The following is a 14,678-nucleotide window of genomic DNA, read 5'->3' on the forward strand; positions in this document are numbered from 1 at the left end:
ATTTCGTCGACGTCTTCGGTGTTCATATTAAACCAATTTTGTAAGCAGCGGTTGATAATAAAATCAACGTTATATCTTTCTCGCATGTTAGACATTTTCTGCCCACGTCCCGTCCGTAATCCATAACATACATGGAAACATTTCTGTACGTCTTTCTTGCATTCACAGCGCCAGATTTGCACCTGGTGGCCAGAATTGCAATTAATTTTTTTTTTTCAGAGTTAATCGGTTCCGCATTAACGCATTAGAAAACCTACCAAGTTTCGCTACCGTACGATAATTACAGGGCCGGCCGGAGTGGCCGAGTGGTTCTAGGCGCAACAGTCTGGAACCGCGCGACCGCTACGGTCGCAGATTCGAATCCTGCCTCTGGCATGGATGTGTGTGATGTCCTTAGGTTAGTTAGGTTTAAGTAGTTCTAAGTTCTAAGGGACTGATGACCTCAGAAGTTAAGTCCCATAGTGCTCAGAGCCATTTGAACCATTTTTTGATAATTACAGCGACATTGAACCTCTGTGAGTAGGTCGTCTTCAATTATAACCATCTGGTACGCCTGGGCACGAAAGAAACCAACTGTCAACACGGGCACCTATACGCGCATTCGTCTGCGTCTGTGAACCAGATGCAGCCAACATCAAATCCTTCGTTATCAATCACTGTGACATTTTGGTTCGCAAAGTCAATCCTCTGTAGCACACCTCGTATATGTGCGTCCTGGTGGATTTGGGTTTTGATGAATAACTCCAGAAACCATGGCGACATTTCCAGGAGTAAGTACAGTTCCCTGGGGCTAACATTCCCCGGTAGATAATCAGCCACGCTGCCTGTCCACAGGAATTTGGCGAAGAGCTTACGAATGGGTCATGTCTGAAAACTGCGCCTTTTCGCTGTGGGACTGTGTTCCCACCTATAGTATTCCATTCCAAGAACCACATTGTTCAATGAAATACATGATTTCAACCTCTTCCTTCGGCACGCTAAACTCTTTTCACATTTCAGTGATGGAACTGATCCCTCTGATTTGCGGCGCTCTTCTTGTGGGCAATAGGCACTGCTATAACGGCACCGTGTGTTAGCAGCTTTTCGAACTATTTCGAAACTTCATTATAAACTTCTTATAGCTTTCACGATAAACATGCAGTTTGTTGAATGAGATTTTCATTCTGCAGCGGAGTGTGCGCTGATATGAAACTTCTTAGCAGATTAAAACTGTGTGCCGGACCGAGACTCGAACTCGGGACCTTCGCCTTTCGCGGGCAAGTGCTCTACCATCTGAGCTACTCAAGCACGACTCAAGCGCGCTCTTCACAGCTTTACTTGTGCCAGTATCTCGTCTCCTACCTTCTAAACTTTGAGTCTCGATCCGGCACACAGTTTTAATCTGCCAGGAAGTTTCATATCAGCGCACACTCCGCTGCGGATTGAAAATCTCATTCTGGGAACATTCCCCAGGCTGTGGCTAAGCCATGTCTCCGCAATATCCCTTCTTTCAGGAGTGCTAGTTCTGCTAGGTTCGCTGGAGAGCTTCTGTAAAGTTTGGAAGGTGGGAGACGAGGTACTGGCAGAAGTAAAGCTGTGAGGACGGGGCGTGAGTCGTGCTTGCGTAGCTCAGATGGTAGAGCACTTGCCCGCGAAAGGCAAAGGTCCCGAGTTCGAGTTTCGTTCCGGCACACAGTTTTAATCTGCCAGGAAGTTTCATGCAGTTTGTTGCTCTCATCTGTCTATCTTAGTTATCGAGATATTTAATTTTGAAATCATCGGTTCCTTTGTTTGGCACCCTGTATGACCTGTTATAGGTTGAATTTTAGATATCTTAACGTCCGATTTGAACATTCGCATCGACTTTCCGTCCTCTGAACTTACGTTAGTCTAATTCGTCTGCTAGAATGGCCATCGCAGTGCTAGTGTCCTCCCGTACATTGTCGCTACACGCTACGGATAAATTTCGGCGGGGAAACTAAGTCACAGAGGAAAACGGTCAGCCCATTTCCTCTACTAAGTAAAGTGCCGGAGCTAATAACAGACCATTCGCCTTACGAAACGTTTCACTTCATCGCCAGGTTTCCGAACGCTATTGTACCACGGTGACAGTAACGTTTCTTTGATTCGCTGTCACGCGCCGTATCAGCCACCCTAGTCCTTTTGCAACAGCAGCCCGGGTCGCCGCAGACATAACGGACTGCCTTTCACCGCGCGAAGCCGACTCGCTGGACAGATCTACGCTGATACACGTGCCTCGGCGTGACTCACATGCATTACGCTGATCTTTCTCCCGAGATTCGGAGTGTAATGTCAAGTCTGCACGAGGGTTTTTGCAACTGGGTGTATACGGGAATACAGCGAATAAAAGTAGACGTAGGGCTCGCAGATCTCTGTGCAGGCCTTTCGGCTTGACACCATTTCGGCGGATTGCGCGTCAGCATTGCTGTATGTTTTCTCAAGCACCTACTCACGCCGTAGAAATTGAGAAGATGCCGTTCCAGATCATCTCGTAGCAGATAATTCCGAAATATTTAACGGGAATCAAACCTAGAACATCTGCCTCGGTAGCAAGCAATGCAACCAAGTCGACCACGGAAGCGGTTTTCTCAATCTTAGCAGTAAATCCCCGAAAAATCGAACTCCCATTTATAAAATAGCTTCAGACGTCTCATTACTTTACAAATGAGTTAACGCGTTAAACATTTGCCTTTAAGGACGTGAGCGAGAAAAGTTTGTGAAAGGTTCGAAACTATGCTTAATGTTTGTTGGTAGTCGATAAGCGCTCTCATTGAGAAACACTGGATGGATATAAACTGCGTAATCTGCGCACCATTTTAAGTAAAAGCTATTTTTCACGCATCTCAATGTTTATGACAGCATACCTCCTTAAGTATGTGTCGTGCACTGATATAACTTTGCAAGTACATTCAGTGATGTATGTGCACTGCGCAACACAATATAAGGACCATTTTTTCGAAACCTCGTAACTGACTCCTATTGCAATGTACAAGTTTGAAATTTGGGTCAAAGATGCCAACGACCTTCCCCTGTAACGCTGTGACATCACCCTCTGGATCGACGACGCTTCAAGATAACAAGGTGTCGACATTTGTGAAAAAAAAGACCAGAACTTAGAAGTCCATGTGATCTGTAAGGTACGTTAATTATGTCACATTAGCACCAATTTTTTCCAAAATTTTCTCGAACGCCACCGTGGACGTTTCACACGAAGGGAAGATCGTCATACTCGCCCTAACCCACATTTCACCCTTTCTTTTGACGCCTCTGCGATGGAGATCAGAAAGGCGACACCCAGCATTGATATGACGCAATTTTTTCATGGATTGCCGAGCAAACGATTTCACCGCTGCTTAGAATCGACACAAAAAGGCCTCATGGAATGCCATAAATGGTATCAATGAAACCATCCCTTTCCTTCGGGAGTTGCTTCATGCACATTTCGCAGTCGTAAACGACAGTTCGGAATGCGATGATCAACAGGACGATGTCCTTGACAATCTATGACGCTGCTGACAGCCCTGGATGTTTTACCCCCATTCTATGAGCGCTTTTTTGCTCTCGTGTGCAAGTTGGAACCACTAGGGACTGTTGAAAATTATTCGACGAAATTTGAAAACGATTCGAAGCAGCAAAGGGTATTTATGCTTTTTCAGCCGTCCCGTTTCATGCCCGCCTGTGGCATGATTACTAAGTCATGCGGCATTGTCACAAGCGTGAATACAACGGAAAGGGGCTCTCTAAGACCCTCCTGTTCGTCAATAACCTAGGTGGCACCCGGCCAGAGTTATTGAGAATTTTAAAAACGTGCGTTTACAGAGAAAACCTGCGAAGTAGCTCTTGGAGCCTAGAGGTAGGCAACTACTACATAATCCTCTGGTTCTAGCTGTTGGTAGTATTTTCTGCGACATATCTAAGGCAACCGACTGCGTGAATCAAAGCATTCTCCTAGATAAAATGCAGTTTTATGGGACCAAATGTGTAGCCGACCAATGGATAATGTCATTGTAACCATAAGTATACAGGAAGCTGCACATAGTAATTCAGCCAATGTAGTCTGGCGACATTATTCTGACTGGAGAGAAATCACGTATGGAGTTCCCCATGGCTCAGTCTTAGGTCTGCTATTGCTCATGATATACAGGGTGTTAAAAAAAGTCAGGAATACTTTGACAGGCGAAAGTACTCATCGAAACTAGAAAAGTAAATCCAATAAACATGGATCCAGAAACACATACTTTCCGAGATAAACACATGTTTATTGGAAGGGCTACGCGATGCTTGGTTGTGGATATTAGCACAGTCGTTACACTGGCGCTCTGTCAAATGTGTCTGCAGGGTATAATGATGTCTTACTCACGGTACTCTAACTACCATCTGGTGGACTGCAGTCAGCTGTGTCGTTTGAGCCGTGTTGTATGCTACATTAGTTTTCGTCATGTTTGTATTCCTTATCGTACAGTACCGTCAATCATGGGTACGTATTATGGTGACATTCTTCCAAACACGGGTTCACTTCCGTGTTTACTGTTATTGCGCTGTTTGTAAGTACAAATGATGTAGTACATTTACATTTTCTCTCTTCCACTACTTGTTAGCAACAGACGCCTTCTACTCGACAAGATAAATGGCGGATATGATATTCCGCTATGATTTAGCAAAGGGACGTAGTCTGCGAACCCTTGCCCTCTACGCTGAAAAACATTCACAGTGCAAAGTGCGCTCTGATAAGCTGTTGACAGATTTTTCCAGCGTCTGAGGGACACAGGTGCCATTGCACTTCGCAAGATTGACTGTGGAAGGCCTCGCACAGCCGGCATGCCTGGGATGGAGGAGCATGTGCTACGTTTGGCGGAAGAAATCCCTGGGACCAGTGTGCGATGATTAGCAGGATCAGAAGGCGTGAATCACTCTCTTATCTGGGCGGTACTTCATGAACCTATATCATCTAGAGCGCGTTCAGGCCCTAAGCCAAAAGGATCACCATGGCAGACAGCGGTTCTATTAATGGCTGTTGCAGAAGTGTGCCGCAGATCCACTGTTCACACCCAAGATTTTATTTATTGATGAGGTAAGGTTCACAAGATATGTTCTATAATCGGCATGTATGGACAGATGTAAATTCCCTCGCAATTCAGGAAAGATAGCTTCAATACCGATTTTCAATCAACGTATGGGCATCCGTACTTGGCGATACATTAATAGGGATACACGTGCTACCACAAAGGATAAATGGGACGCAGTATCTGGACTTTCTCACTAACGTATTGACTACCTTGCTGGAGGCTGTGCCAATGCAGCAACGAATACAAGTGTCGTTCATGCATGATGGCGCATCTGCACACTTTCGTCATAAAGTGCGCGAACATCTGACGCAGACATTTCAGGATCGCTGGACTGGTCCGGGGAGGCGGGGAAGGGTACATCTTGGCCTGGTCGTTCTCCATACCTCAGTTCCCTACACTTTTGGTTATGAGGACACTTGAAGGAATTGGTCTACGCCTTATCAATCAACGATGTGTGAACACAACAGGGTCGCGTCTTCAGTGTGTGCCAACAGGTTTAACAACAATAGGGTATACTTCAAAGGGCGCGTCATTACTTACGCTGGAGTGCAGAGCGGTGCGTTGTCATAAATGGACACCACGTTGAACACCTCCGGTAAACAGGTGTTTATTGAAGGAGGTATGCACTTCCGGACCCATGTTTATTAAACTTATTTTTCTTGTTTCGATAAGTACTACCACTCCTCAAATCGTTCGACACTTTTTTTAACACCATGTATGTAAACAATCTTCAGTCTAATATACAACAAGCGGAATCAGTTCTTTTGCCAAATGACACTAGTATTGCAATCATTTCAAGTATTGGTACAGCAACAGAAGAAACGGTAAACGAGGTTCTTAAAAGTATCATTGACTTATTTTCTGAGAATGGTCTCACCCCAAATTTTAAAAAGACACAACGTATTCATTTCTGAAGAACTAGGAGTACTACACTAATCATAAATAACACATGGCGAGGAAATAATAAATAGGGTGAAAACTTCAAATTTCTTAGGTATCCAAATTGAAGAGAATTTAAACTGGAAGGTCATTTTGGAAGTCCTAAAACAACATTGTTCAGCCATATGTGCACTTCGAATCATTAGAAATCAGTAAGTTGACATATTCTGCATAATTTCAATCAATAATATCTTATGGAATAATGTTCTGGGGTAACCAATCTCTAAGAAATAAAATCTTCGTTGCTCAAAAACGTGTTGTAGGAATAATATGTGGTGCTCACACACGATCTTCTTGTAGACATCTGCTTAAGAAGTTGGGCATTCTGACTACTGCTTCACAGTATATTTATTCTCTCATGAAGATTGTCGTAAATAATCCACTACTGATGTGCATGATTACAATACCAGAAGGAAAAATGAGATTCATTACCCAATACTATGACTGTCTTTAGCACCCAAAGGGGTGCACAATGCTGCAACTAAAATTTTTGATCAGTTACCCAGTGATATAAGTGTCTGACGGACAACAAAGTAAAATTTGAAAACATACTGCAAAAGTTTCTCCTTGACAACTCCTACTATTCTTTAAAAAAAATTCTATTACTATAATGTGTAAAAGATGGTGGATAGGAATTACTAACTGACGCACACACAAACACACACACACGTGTGTGTGTGTGTGTGTGTGTGTGTGTGGGGTGTGTGTGTGGGTGCGCGTGTGATCAGCATGTAGTCAGATTTACAAATTAATATGCAATGTGAATGTGAAATGACTCGTCTATGGAACATGAAACTAACTAATGAACACGCCGTTTAACCGGCAGTGTTGCAAGTCGTAGTTCAGGGTGGAGGAAGTTATATGATGTATCGCGACTTGGGCTCACACGTTCAAGTTACTGTAAAAGTGAACCAGTACATTTATTTCAAAATCTCCGTGAACGAGTGTTCTTCTACATCTTCATGACTTTCATCCTGTGGACATTCTCATCTCTCCGAATGGCAAAATCCTTGCTCAAGACCGAGCGAGGTGGCGCAGTGGTTAGCACACTGGACTCGCATTCGGGAGGACGACGGTTCAATCCCGCGTCCGCCCATCCTGATTTAGGTTTTCCGTAATTTCCCTAAATCGCTCCAGGCAAATGCCGGGATTGTTCCTTTGAAAGGGCACGGCCGACTTCCTTTCCCGTCCTTCCCTAATCTAATGAGACCGATGACCTCGCAGTTTGGTCTCTTCCCCCAAACAACCCAACCTTGATCAAGGTCTGTAAGCATACGTTCGTGGCTTCATAAATACTCAGGCAGACTATGGCTCCTCAAATAGCTCGCTAAATCAACCGATCCTACTACCACAGGAATTTCGGAACAACGGGTGATACGTGACTGTCATTTGGTAGCTATGCAGGTTCTGCTTTTAATCATCAGTAAGCAATTTCAGCTGACTGTGGCATGCCTGAAGAAAGCTATTAGTCGTTATCAGGACAGTGTTACACGGTATTAGCATGAAGGTGAGCTTAATACCAGGAAACAGAAAAGGACTTTAACTTGTCCAAATTACAATATGCTTACTGAATGAGAGCACTGAAAAGAGTTGCAAATACGATTGATGAGCAGGGCGCAATTAATACTGTTTAGAGCTTCTTAAAACGGCTAACCTGACCTCTCATGTGGGAGACCAGCCACTGTCTGTCACAATTCTAGATGCATGAATGATGGATGAGTAAACCAAAAAAGAAAATAGCACTCGCTCTGCGCCGAGTTCTTTTTAAAAACAAGTTTTATCTGAAAGCATATCGTACTTGACGAGGCACCAGGCAGGAGTATCGCTACGTTCCAGGCCGTATTCTCGGAAACCAAAGGCTACGGGGATCTCACGCGGTAGCTGGGCGTGCCGTGGCAGGGAAAGTGCTCGGCGTGCTAAGTATTCCGCAAGCGGCCTGGCCTCACCAGGGGCTGCACCTGCAGGTCGTGACTGCGGGCCCACGTACAGCACGTGGTCGCTGCCCCGGAAATTTAGCAGGCTGTGCGGACAGAATAACAGCACCGATCTGTTCTTTGTTAACGCAAAGGTACCCGGCGGTCGAATAGCGCTGGTATTGTTCTCCATACACAAGGTAGCGAAGAGACAAGTAACTACTATTGACAGCCGATTGACAAGTCGACTGTTTTTCGTTCGGACGTGTTTTTTTTTTCATTCGATTAAAACAACCGCCTGAAAGTACACAGTCCAGTCACTTTAGTGAGACGACCCGTCAAAAGCCTCAATAATCACCTTTTTCAGCGTGGAACGCTACGGGAGGTGCAGGAAAAGAATCGTTGTGGTTCTGGAAAGTACAGACAGGGATGTGAAGCCACGCCGACTCCAGTGCCGCGGTCAGCTGTGCTAGGTTTCTGTCTTAAGGATCCACGGCGCGGACAGCCCGATTGAGATGCTCTCACAAATTCTCTATTGGGTTTAAATTCGGGGAATTTGGTGTCCAGGAGTACGATGAAGTCATCCTGGTGCTCTTCTTCACGCACGTACACTGCGAGCAATGTGACACGTTGCATTGCGCTGCAGGTAGATGCAATTGTGCCGAGGAAAAACAAACTGTATGTAGGAGCGCGCTTGGTACCCAAGGATAGCTGCAGATTTGTGTTGATCCATTTTGCCCTCCAGAATGATGAGATAACCCTTGGAATGCCACGGAAACATTCCCCAGACCACACGCTCCCTCTTTCGCCCTGCACTCTTCCAACGATTCTTGCAAGGTCGTAAACGTCAACGGCCATCTGTCCGATGGACCATAAAACGTCACTCATTCGAAAAGGCTGCCTGTCGCCAATCAATGAACGTCCAAGAACAGCAGTCAGCAGGAGCCCATGAAACAGGCGCCTGCTGCAGAGGCCCATACGCAGCAACGTTCGCTGAACAGTCGTTGAGGAGACACTGTTGGTAACCCGTGGTTCTTCTGGCGGTCAGTTGTCCAATAGTTGCACGTCTATTTGCCGGAACACATGTCCGCAGCCATTTTTCACTCCTGACATCTATGGCCCCCGATGCACCACAGTTGCCTCGGCGAGGGTTTTGGATATCGCCGTTTTGCCACGCGCGGTGTACTTTAACCAAACAGTTCACAAACCTAGTCGTTTCGCAAATGCTTCCACCCTTGGCCCGAAAGCCAATGTTCGTGCCCTTTTCGATGGCAAGTGAATCACTCCCTTTGCGCATTACAAAAACGACTGTATTTTTTCCGTGCCCTTCCCCCCTCGCCCCTCACCTACACGCTTCATATACCCCCCTCACCTACACGCTTCATATACCCTCCACTGCTAATGCTGCCACCTGGCATCTAGAGTGGTTATTGCACGTTGGCGTCGAGCATAAGCGGTGGTCACATTAATGTGGCTAGACTGTGTAGTGTCTGCAGCCACGTCGGCTATACAGGGTGTTACAAAAAGGTACGGCCAAACCTTCAGAAAACATTCCTCACACACGCTTAATTTACATGTTAGAGCTCATTTTAGTTTCATCAGTATGTACTGTACTTCCTCGATTCACCGCCAGTTGGCCCAATTGAAGGAAGGTAATTTTGACTTCGGTGCTTGTGTTGACATGCGACTCATTGCTCTACAGTGCTAGCATCAAGCACATCAGTACGTAGCATCAACAGGTTAGTGTTCATCACGAACGTGGTTTTGCAGTCAGTGCAATGTTTACAAATGCGGAGTTGGCAGATGCCCATTTGATGTACGGATTAGCACGGGGCAATAGCCGTGGCGCGGTACGTTTGTATCGAGACAGATTTCCAGAGCGAAGGTGTCCCGACAGGAAGACGTTCGAAGCAATTGATTGGCGACTTAGGGAGCACGGGACATTCCAGCCTATAACTCGCGACTGGGGAAGACCTAGAACGACGAGGACACCTGCAATGGACGAGGCAATTCTTCGTGCAGTTGACGATAACCCTAATGTCAGCGTCAGAGAAGTTCCTGCTGTACAAGGTAACGTTGACCACGTCACTGTATGGAAAGTGCTACGGGAGAACCAGTTGTTTCCGTACCATGTACAGCGTGTGCAGGCACTATCAGCAGCTGATTGGCCTCCACGGGTACACTTCTGCGAATGGTTCATCCAACAATGTGTCAATCCTCATTTCAGTGCAAATGTTCTCTTTACGGATGAGGCTTCAATCCAACGTGATCAAATTGTAAATTTTCACAATCAACATGTGTGGGCTGACGAGAATCCGCACGCAGTTGTGCAATCACGTCATCAACACAGATTTTCTGTGAACGTTTGGGCAGGCATTGTTGGTGATCTCTTGACTGGGCCCCATGTTCTTCCACCTACGCTCAATGGAGCACGTTATCATGATTTCATATGGGAGACTCTACCTGTGCTGCTAGAACATGTGCCTTTACAAGTACGACACAACATGTGGTTCATGCACAATGGAGCTCCTGCACATTTCAGTCGAAGTGTTCGTACGCTTCTCAACACCAGATTCAATGACCGATGGATTGGTAGAGGCAGAACAATTCCATGGCCTCCACGCTCTCCTGACCTCAACCCTCTTGACTTTCATTTATGGGGGCATTTGAAAGCTCTTGTCTACGCAAACCCGGTACCAAATGTAGAGACTCTTCGTGCTCCTATTGTGGACGGCTGTGATACAATACGCCATTCTCCAGGGCTGCATCAGCGCGTCAGGGATTCCATGCGACAGAGGGTGGATGCACGTATCCTCGCTAACGGAGGACATTATGAACATTTCCTGTAACAAAGTGTTTGAAGTCATGCTGGTACGTTCTGTTGCTGTGTGTTTCCATTCCATAATTAATGTGATTTGAAGAGAAGGAATAAAATGAGCTCTAACAAGGAAAGTAAGCGTTTCCGGACACATGTCCACGCAACATATTTTCTTTCTTTGTGTGTGAGGAATGTTTCCTGAAAGTTTGGCCGTACCTTGTTGTAACACCCTGCATGAATCTTTTTCATCGTCTGTGGGTCTGAGTGGTTTCACTCAAAGTGAGACAAAGGACTCACGGCTCCGTGGACTTAGTTCCGTGGCATTTCCGACCAATTTGTAGGTTCTGCAGGTATCGCGATGCTTCCGACGAACCAATTTTGCACGCTGAAAATGGGAGGTGTGCCGTGATTGCTACTAATAGGTTCACTCACAGCAATGTAAGCACAGTGTTCTTTGGTTCCTGCCTTACAACATTTGACTGCTCAGCTACGACGACAACGTCTCGAGCATCAATACCGGAAGCTCTGAACTTCCAGTTTAGTGTGATGTTTCAACACTTCATGTGTTATCTTCAATCTTCTGACATGGTGTCCGCCTGTTCCTTGCGTATGCCCGCCGTTACTTGTAGCAAATTTGGTGGAACCTATTGCTGCTACGTAAGTAGCGGTTTTTCATATTGTTATTATTATCACATTATATTATTATTATTATTACTATCGCAGTATATCGGACTCAAAGATGGTGTGGCCATCGTAGAGTGAGCCGGTGCTCACCTTTGTGTCCAAGGTTTCTGATGTGTATATATGCAGAGCTAACAGTTTGTTGGTAGAACTTCCTGACAGTTTCTCGATGTTGTTCTTTCAACTGGGATGCATCAGCCGGTAGGTGCAGTTCTCGCTATGGGGAGTCCCGAGGAAGGTACGGAGTCAGTCGCAGAGTCCTGTCCTGGAATCGTTGCAGTTGTCGGAAGTGCGTGTCGGCAGCATTGGCCCAAGCAGCTGCTGCATGTTCGAAGAGAGGTCGTATGCGGCACTTGTATATAGATTACAAGGCAGACATGGGTAGGCAGTATAGGCTGCGGGTTGAGAGCTGGACGTAACTCCCTGAGTTGTCCAAGGGCACTGCCTCGTATTCCGGGCCGCAAACCGTCCCTTGGGGCGCCAAGCTGACATGATTTCTGTAACATTACTACATAGGACGTATCAAAATTAGTAGCTGCTGGTTAGGGTATTAAGCTGAGAGGGGCGCTAGAGGCACCCAAATGCAACGTCTGTATACAGTGTGTACCACAAATTCTAGGGAGCAACTGATAGGAGTGAAAGTGTATGAGGGAAAAGCGGGTGGCGAGAGTGGTGGGTGAGGGCAAATGATGAGTCACTTGTGCGGAAAAATTTTTCTCGAAACGGCCCTGTTAACGTTGTTGTTGCTGTGGTCTTCAGTCCGAAAATTAGTTAGATGCAGTTTTCTATGCCACTGTTTCTTGTACAAGTCTCTTCATCTCCGAATAAATACTGAAGCCTTATCCTTCTGAATTTACATACTGTATTCATCTCTTGGTCTCCGTCTGCGATTTTTGCCCCCCACACTTCCCTCCAACACAAAACTGGTGATTCCTTGACATCGCAGAATGTGTCTTCCAGACAAATACCTTCAGAAAAGACTTCCTAACCCTTAAATCTGTATTCGATGTTAACAAATTTCTCTTCTTCTGAAACGCTTTTCATGCTATTGCCAGTCTACATATTGTATCCTTTCTATTTCGCTATTATCAGTTATTTTGCTGCCCAAACAGCAAAACTCATCTACTGCTTTAAGTGTCCCGTTGCCTAATCTAATTCCCTCAGCATCACCAGATTTAATTCCCCTACACTTCATTATCCTTGTTTTGTTTTTGGTGATGGTCATCTTATGTCCTTCTTTCAAAACTCTGTCCATTCTTCTGAGTTGCTCCTTCAAGTCCTCTGCTGTCTCTGACAGAATTACAAACTCAATGGCAAACCTCAAAGTTTTTATTTCTCCTTCCTGAACTTTAATTCCCACTCCAAATTTTTCTTGCGTTTCCCTCACTGCTTGCTCAATGTATAGATTGAATAACATCAGAGATAGACCAGAACCCTGCCTAACCCCCTTCTCAACCACTGTTTCCCTTTGATGCTCCTCGACCCTTGTAACTGCCGTCTGGTTTTGTGTACAAGTTGTGTATAAATTTCGCTCCCTGTATTTTACCCCTGATACCTGTCGGAATTGAAAAAGTGTACGTAGCCAACACTATCAAAAGCTTTCTCTAAGTATACAAACGCTATAAACATACGTTTGATTTCTTAACTTATCTTCTAAGACAAGTCGTAGGGTCAATATTGCCTCGTGTGTTCCCACATTTCTCCGAAATCCAAACTGATCTTAACCGAAGTCGGCTTGTGCCAGTTTTCCACTTCTTCCGTAAAGAATTCGTGTTAGTATTTTGCAATCATCACATACTAAACTGATAGTTCGGTAATTTACACACGTGCCAGCACCTGATTTCTTTGGAATTGGTATTATTATAGTCTTCTTGAAGTCTGAGGGTATTTCGCCTGTCTCATACCTCTTGATCAGCAGATGTAAAAGTTTTATAATGGCTGGCTCTCCCAGGCTATCAGTAGTTCTAACGGAATGTCGTCTACTTACAGGGCCTTGTTTCGACTTAAGTCATTCAGTGGCCTGTCAAATTCTTCTCGTAGTAACATATCTCCCATTTCGTTTTCATGTACGTCCTCTTCCATTTATTCCTGTTAATAAGTGTATGTTAAAAACGCTCCCTGTGGATTGCGTTTTCATCTTTTGAGTAATAGAGACCACTCTTAAAGATTTTAGTTGCTTTGTGTTAAAATTGAAATTTCTTTTCTTTGATTTACGTTGCTTACCTGAAACATAATGACATACGTATGTAATTTTTGGCTACAATTCATCTTGTATGGCTTTCAACCTCACCAACGAGAAATGTGCCATAGTCGAGCACGGAGTGGTCACAATTTACCGTTTTATTTACTGTTTTCCGAGGAATATTGTCACCGTAATCAGACATAATCCAGTTGGAATAATCTGTTGTCATGTCACAATATGTGAGAGGACACGAAAGTTTAAAATAAAAACATTTTCCTTCGGGCCGGATTTGAACCAGCGACCTATGGATAACTGCCATTCAACCACTACAGTCCACCGCTCTACCAACTGAGCTACCGAAGGAATGTGCTAGACAACGTGTAACCTTTGGTACACATCAAGGAAACCGGACTGCGCGCCTGGGCCGGAACGTCGATACAGCTTACGTAAGCGGGCTGTGGCGCTGCGCTGGCGAATCCATTTAAAGATGGCAGTGGGTTATCGCGCCTCACCACAGACCGTCGTCACGATTGGCTTACGAAGTGGCACTGCGATTGGTTTCCGATAGTGTTGCCGACAGCAAGCATTACATGTTCAGGTTGCACTGTAGATCTCATATATTAACACTCAGCTCCCCAAGCAAGTCGAGACGCGATCGGTAACAAACCAGGGTCGCTCCTCAGTTGTTTTAAGTAGCTCTATTGGCTTCGGCGCGTCTTTGCGTTTAACATAGATACAATCAGTGCTGTTGAGGTATTCGCTCGAATAACACACGCGATTATTCGCCGCGAATTATCCTACAGTACGACACTCTGGAAGTGTTGCTTATGGATGAAATTTCTAATGAAGTAGCTGGTCAAAGGCCACACTTGTCACTAGCCTGTTACGAAATTAAATATCACAGATAAGCGTCATTATAATTAGTCATAAACTTACTCTGGGAACTGCTGTTTTTCATGGTTTCGTATTGTACGTGGACAAATTACGACGATGAGAATACTTGCGCCGTCAATTACATAAATATACCATATGCTGACACATCATCTCCATGACGTGATTTCATCGTCGGTCATTTCCAT

General features: G+C 45.1%; 2 protein-coding genes and 1 non-coding gene across 3 annotated transcripts in view; 1 reads left to right on the forward strand and 2 right to left on the reverse strand.

Moving 5' to 3' along the window:
- LOC126419652 (uncharacterized) overlaps positions 1-14,678 on the reverse strand; it is a 626,964-nt gene that overhangs the window by 222,442 nt on the left and 389,844 nt on the right. The gene's annotated exons all lie outside the window — the stretch shown is intronic.
- The window catches only part of LOC126419808 (superoxide dismutase [Cu-Zn]-like), a 142,179-nt gene that overhangs the window by 43,305 nt on the left and 84,196 nt on the right, over positions 1-14,678 (forward strand). The gene's annotated exons all lie outside the window — the stretch shown is intronic.
- Trnay-gua (transfer RNA tyrosine (anticodon GUA)) lies at positions 13,874-13,962 on the reverse strand. Its single transcript is given in 2 exon segments — positions 13,874-13,909; positions 13,926-13,962. It is a non-coding gene; the product is annotated as a tRNA-Tyr (tRNA).

This window comes from Schistocerca serialis, chromosome 9 (assembly GCF_023864345.2).
Source record: "Schistocerca serialis cubense isolate TAMUIC-IGC-003099 chromosome 9, iqSchSeri2.2, whole genome shotgun sequence".
Taxonomy (NCBI): Eukaryota; Metazoa; Arthropoda; class Insecta; order Orthoptera; family Acrididae; genus Schistocerca; species Schistocerca serialis.